This window comes from Heterocephalus glaber, unplaced genomic scaffold (genome assembly GCF_053883595.1).
Source record: "Heterocephalus glaber isolate CG9 unplaced genomic scaffold, H.glaber_assembly_v1.0 deba00001454, whole genome shotgun sequence".
Classification (NCBI taxonomy): domain Eukaryota; kingdom Metazoa; phylum Chordata; class Mammalia; order Rodentia; family Bathyergidae; genus Heterocephalus; species Heterocephalus glaber.
Window position 1 is genome coordinate 12,974,912 of NW_028258303.1, and position 6,550 is coordinate 12,981,461.

Sequence of the window (6,550 nt, forward strand, 5' to 3'; positions counted from 1 at the left end):
AAGTCCTGGAGGAAAACTCTCCTCCTGGGTGCTGGTCTCTTCTTGATTAGGTTGGTCTGTTGGTTGTTACCTCTTTTGCTTTGTGCTATGGAGAATCCAGGAGCAGGAGTGACATCAGCTAGGGGCAGGGCACATGGTTCCTGGATCCTCCTGGGTCAGCATGGGGCCTGAGCAGGCATCAGCACAGAAATTTATTGCTCTTACACTTGTGGGGGCAGTGCCCAGGTGTCCCCAAACCACACTCTAAGAACCACCCCTTCTTGGTGTTGCAATCAAGCAGAAATAGAGTGTGAAACAGGAATCTTGGATTCAGGCAGGGCTGTGTACCTGTGAAGGCTCCAGGGAAGAATCCCCCTGACTCTTCCAGTTTCTGATGGCTCTGGAGACTCCTTGGCATGCAGCCCATCATTCCCACTTCCTTCTCTGTCTTCACACAGCCTTCATCCCATTCTATCTTTTATAAGAAGACTATCATTGGGTTTAGGGCCTAATCTAATCCGGTGTGATTTAATTTTAATTTTATTTTAGTTGATTATATCTGCAAAGTCTTGATTTCCAAATAAGGTCAATTTGGGACATGAGATCATGACGTGAATACTTGGATGACACTATTTAACCCACTACAAATGGGTAGAACAGCAATGATGACAAAATAAAACAAAAAAAATACTCAGAGGATATTTATTTGAGACAGGATTCCCCCAAACCATCGTCCAGCTGGACAGTCAAACCTTTCTGCAGCCACTACAGAGCAGCCTAATGTTCAAAAGAAAACAGAACACTTCAAACTGTAAGGTTCCTGATAGACATGTAACTGTTTGCACTGAATTTACAAAAATTGAAAAATTTAAATGCCCATTGAATGTATAAAATGAGAGGTTTTTTTTCAAAATTATAACTTGAAATGGGACCCTTACTGTTTAGAAAGATTAAGTACAATTAAAAGCATGAAGTATAGAGTTGAGTAGTCCCAGATTAGACTCCCGCTTTCTTTTTCTTTTTTTTTTTTGGTACTGGGGATGGAACTCAGGACGTTGTCCTTGCAAGGCAGGCGGCAGAACCACTGAGCTAAATCCCCGGCCCCATCCCGCTTTCTTAATTTACTTGCTCTGTGGTTTGGGTGTATCACTGCCTTCTCCATAGCTTGTTTTCCTCATCAGTAAGGTAGGGCTGGTAATATTGCCTGTCCCCAGGGTCTGGCCCCGAGATAAAAGGTGACAGCAAGCAGCGTGCTTAGTGTAGGTCACAGGTGTGTCCAACACATGACCTGGGACCACATGTGGCCCTGGACAGCTAGCAATGTAGCTAAATTCTTAGTGTTATTATGCAGTTTTGAGTGATATTTGTCATCAGCTGCCTGGAGCATGGACTGTGTAGGTGACATTAGCTGTGTAGGGGACAGCACGGAAAAGGGCTAATTCTGTCTCCTGTACCCACCAGCCATATTATTGCCCAGTTTATATTGCCCTCTTTTTGTGTTATAATAAAGAAATATAAAAAATAATGGAAGTGCTGTCATCCAGGACAATTCCTCTTCACTCAATCCAGCCTAGGCAAACCAGAAGGTTGGATATTCATGACTAGGACCTGAATTATAGAAGCTGCTCACTAAAAGTTATCCTGTCATTTTAGGATACTGATAGTAGTTGTGGTAGATTAACTAATGGTGAACTTAGAACACCCAGCTGAACTGAGTTAGTGTGGTATTCTGATCTACAAATCTGACTCACATTTTCCCAGTTGTTGCCAGTTGTTCCACTGATGTCCTCCACGGCATCTTGCATGGCAGGGCCTGCACTGCAGACCTGCTGTGGTCTCTCACTGGCGTCAGAGCCTTTTGACAGCTGGGATGGTCCACAGTGGCTCTCTCCACAGTGAGAAATCTGGGTGATAAGTTTCTTGTGGCCAAGAGGATCCCAGAGTCCATTTTGAGCAGAGTCCAACTGTTGAACCCATACCAGCAACTGCCTACCTCTCAACCTCTTGGTAGGTCAGAAACACAAACTTCTATACATTTAAGCCACTAGAAGTCAGGTTTTCTGGTAATTGTGGCCAAAAACATTTCTAACTGATGAATCCCCTAAAAGTGGAAATACCAGATTATATACCTATGTGTATACATACACACACACAAACACACACACTCAAATTGCTTTTTTCAAAAAATATTTTCACAATTAACCATACCATATATGAATGAACCTATTTCCCTTCAGCATGTCCCAGATATTTTTTATCACTTCCATTTATTTTGATGATTTGCATAAGCATCACACCTTTCTTTAACAACTAAGCTCACAAGATCACAAAATCTTACAGTTGGAAGAAATCTGAGTGATTATCTCATCAAAACTCCCTCACACTAGTTTTAAGAATCATGTTGACACATAACAGAAGTGGTCCTGAGAGGGGAAAGGTGAGGTAACAGCAGATGGAAGAATCTGTTGAGCCCAGTCCAAAGGGGGCAAATGTCCTTCAATTATCTCACAGCAAATAGTCTGGGTTCATGAATATGCCCAGTATACACTTTTCTACAATATTCTTTTCTTTTCTACAATATTCTTTATAGCCAGAATCATCAAAATCTCTCTCTCCTCCCTCCTTTCCTTTCTTCTTCTTCTCCTTCCCCTCCTCCTCCTTTTCCTATTCCTCTCCCTCCTTCCCTCTCTCTTTCCTTCAGTGCTGAAGAATCAACTCAGACACATTCAAGCCAAGCACTCTACCAGTAAGCTCCCACCATATAGCCTCCAAATATCTTTTTTTTATGGGCAATCCAACAGGAACATTTTAAAGACATTTACATTGATACAATTTTGACTGTTAGATCAGTATATTGTAGTGAAGCATGTTCTCTGACATCGACCTCAATCAATTTTATGATAGGTTTTACTGTTAGCTAAGAGTGGAACCTTGGCCAAATGATTTGGCTTTTCTCTGCTTTTGCTTCTTCATGTATAAATTGAGAAAGATATAAAAGTTACATCCTCCAAGGTATTTATAAGGGCTAACATGTGTAAACACTTAGAACACATTAGCCAGTATTGTTATCATTGCAGTGGGGTGTGCTGAGCCATGAGCACTGGCTGTGCCATAGGAAGAGACATGGACTATAAATTACCCTGGGATGCCTTGGCCTCAGAGTGTCCACTAAAGAGTTAATGAACTTTGTGTTCTATCCTTCACAAGGTCTAGCTAGGGCGCCATTCTGCTGGCCTTTCAATTGTTGGCTTCAGATCTTTGTACTCTGGGGACCTTTGAACTTGAAGTTGCAACAAAAAGAGGGCAGTTTATTCAAAAGGCTTTACTCATGTTGCCATGGATATTGATCCTTTTCCAGCCTTCTGTCCACACCCTTCAGTACAGAGTCACTCTTCCTTAGCAGATTTTTAAAGGAGACTAGGTTTATGCTCAGAAGCATCTAAAACATCTGAAATGGGGCCTGAGGCCTTCCCTGCAGTGCCTTTTGTAATCTATGCACTCTTTCTCGACTCTGAACAAGTGAAACTAGGCCTGCTCCTGAGAAGGGGACATGTTTGCTATCCAAGTGTCTGGGCAGTTAAGTTATTCATTCCAGAAGACAACAGAGACACATTCCTGCTATTCGAGAGCCCAGAAAACCTACTACCTTCACACTATTCCTGAAAAACTTATCCCAGGACAGTGACAGGAAACCTTTAGAGCTTTCAATGGTACAAACAGCCCACTGCAGCATATGTGTCATAGGTTCACCACCACTGTCCCAGGGGCTGAGGATGTAGCTCAGTGGTAGAGTGCATGCTTAGTATGTGCAGGGCCCTGGGTTCAATCCTGAGAACTATAAATAAATAAGTAAATTTACTCCAAGAAATATTCAGCAAACAGGAATATGCTTAACAGGAAAGTGTGGCACAAACAGCACTAGTGGTGAGCATGAAAACCAATGAATTAAGGCCAAACAAGTGTCGCACTTGCTCCAAAGGCGACTGTCTATTAATCACATGGGCTTTAGGGCAGTGATTTGTACTTTATAGGTTGAAAGGACACAAGTGGTAGGATCCTTGGAAACTTATCTAACAGCATAGATTTCTGGTGAAATTTCTTACTTGGCTTTGTAAAGATGGCTTGATCTTGTCTGCAGCCTATAATAAATCAATTAAACAGGATTTTTCCTGAAATCAAATAAGTTTCTTGCTTATGTTTATAAAATAGGAGATAGTAATGCTTTAACTCTAAATTCAATATTTTTATGTTATGGCTTTGGGTCAGATTACCTACCTTTCTCCACTGTACCTAAAAATAAAACACATGAAAAACAGTTGTTCCAAAAGTACTGTTATTCCTCGCCCTTGGCTTTGGGGATGCTGAGCAACAGGATGGAAATAGTAAGTCAGGAATCGATTCTGCATCTATAAATGATCAGCGGTATAATCTTAGGCACATCACTTGCTCACACTTCGCCTCAAGTTCTTGATTTAGCCTTCGCTCCACACTGAAGGCAAACACAGGCTTCTGCCCAGTTCTTCCACTCTAGGGTGAGAGAAGGGATTGTCAGGAATCAGTACCTTCTGAAGTAATGAGCTACTTGTGAATCAACAGCAATGGGGTGGATCCACGTACTAGGGGAGGTTAAAGAGTGGGATTGACAGCAACAGGACAGAAAGGAGCACAGCCTGGCTGACAAGGGGCACAACAGTGCACTCTTGGTTGTGTCCCTGCTGTACTTTTCCTGGTGTAATTTGCTCTTTACAGTTCTCTGAGGAATAATTATTATCTCCTCTTTTTTTTTTCAAATGGAGGAGACAAGCTCAGAGGCATGAAGTGATTTGCTCAAACATGAAAGGCAGGATAGAGGTAGAGAGGAGGCACTGGGAGTTAGGGGGAATGAGGGAGTGGGAAACTCTGAAAAGCAAAAGTGATGAGAACATTGACAAAACTGTCAAACATGCCCTTGACAGAACTCTGGATGTCGACCAAAGGCGAGTGTTTAGTTACTTACCAATAAGATGGCTGAGTGTCCAGAAGCACAGTGGACTTTGCACCCCATCCCTACCCCTTCTCAGCTCAGAGGCAGCCCAGAGGGCAAACAGCTCCACAATCAAGGACAAAACCCTCAGCCCAGCACCCCCTGTGGGGGGCAGGAGGGGCTTGGGAACCCAAAAAAAACACTTCTCAAAGAACTATCATTTACTGTATCTGGCAGTTTCCAGGAAAACTCTATTCTAAAACTGAGTGTTTATTTGACTTGACTCAAAACAGCTTTTCCCCAAGAGGAATTTGTCAGAAACAATCAATAGCAATTGTTTAACATCACACAACATCCAGTTCTCCTGAGATAGTAGTAATAGCTGAGATAAATGAGAAGTGGACCAAAAAATGGAAAAGGAAAAGTGTAAGAATGAGACATTTCCAAGGGTTTTTGCAAAGTGCAAAGAATACAAATGGCTGGGCTGCGCACAAGCCCAGGAAAGATCTGAATACATGGGAAGATATTCCATGCACGGATGGCAACATTGTTAAGGCAGTGGTGCTTCTCCAGTTGGTTCACTGCAACTCCTACCAAAATCACAGTTAATTTTTCTGAAATTGACAAGTTGACCTTCAAATGTACATAGAAATGCAAAGCACCCAGCCAAAGCATTCTTGAAAAAGAAGGGCAAGGTGGGAGCAAAAACAATGCCTGGCTCGGAGCAGCCACCGCTGAGGTCTCTGGCCAGTGTTACTTCCAAGAGTCCCCAAGGTTGGGGAATATTTTTGCGAACCTCTTCAAGGGCCTCTTTGGCAAAAAAGAAATGCGAATTCTCATGGTGGGCCTGGATGCTGCCGGGAAGATGACGATTCTTTATAAACTGAAGCTTGGTGAGATTGTGACCACCATTCCTACCATAGGTTTCAATGTTGAGACCGTCGAATACAAGAACATCAGCTTTACCATGTGGGATGTAGGTGGCCAAGACAAGATCCGGCCTCTGTGGCGCCACTACTTCCAGAACACCCAAGGCTTGATCCTTGTGGTGGACAGCAACGATAGAGAGCATGTGAGCGAGGCCCGTGAGGAGCTCATGAGGATGCTGGCTGAGGACGAGCTCCGGGATGCTGTCCTCCTTGTGTTTGCCAACAAGCAGGACCTCCCCAACGCGATGAACCCAGCTGAAATCACAGACAAGCTGGGGCTGCAATCTCTACGCCACAGGAACTGGTACATTCAGGCCACCTGTGCCACCAGTGGGGATGGGCTCTATGAAGGACTGTCTGGCTGTCCAATCAGCTCCGGAACCAGAAGTGAGCCAGAACCCCCTTCCCCTCACTTCCTCCTCTCCGCCCTCTGCTTTCCTCTCATGTGGCAAACGTGCGACTCTGTGGTCCCAAGTGCCAGAAGCTGTCTCCATGGCTTGGTCAGAAGCTTCCTCCCTCAACCTGTAAGGGTCCGATTTGCCATCAGAAAAGATGACTTCTACTTTTTTCTTTTGTATTTTGATAAACACTGAAGAAACTGGAGCTGTTAAATTTATCTTGGGGAAACTTCAGAACTGGTTTATTTGGTGTTGTGGAACCTCTTACTGCTTTCACAACA

General features: G+C 43.5%; 1 pseudogene; it reads left to right on the forward strand.

Moving 5' to 3' along the window:
- Nucleotides 1–4,860: 4,860 nt before the first annotated feature.
- LOC101726755 (ADP-ribosylation factor 1 pseudogene) lies at nt 4,861–6,345 on the forward strand (annotated as a pseudogene).
- The last annotated feature ends 205 nt before the right edge of the window (nt 6,346–6,550 follow it).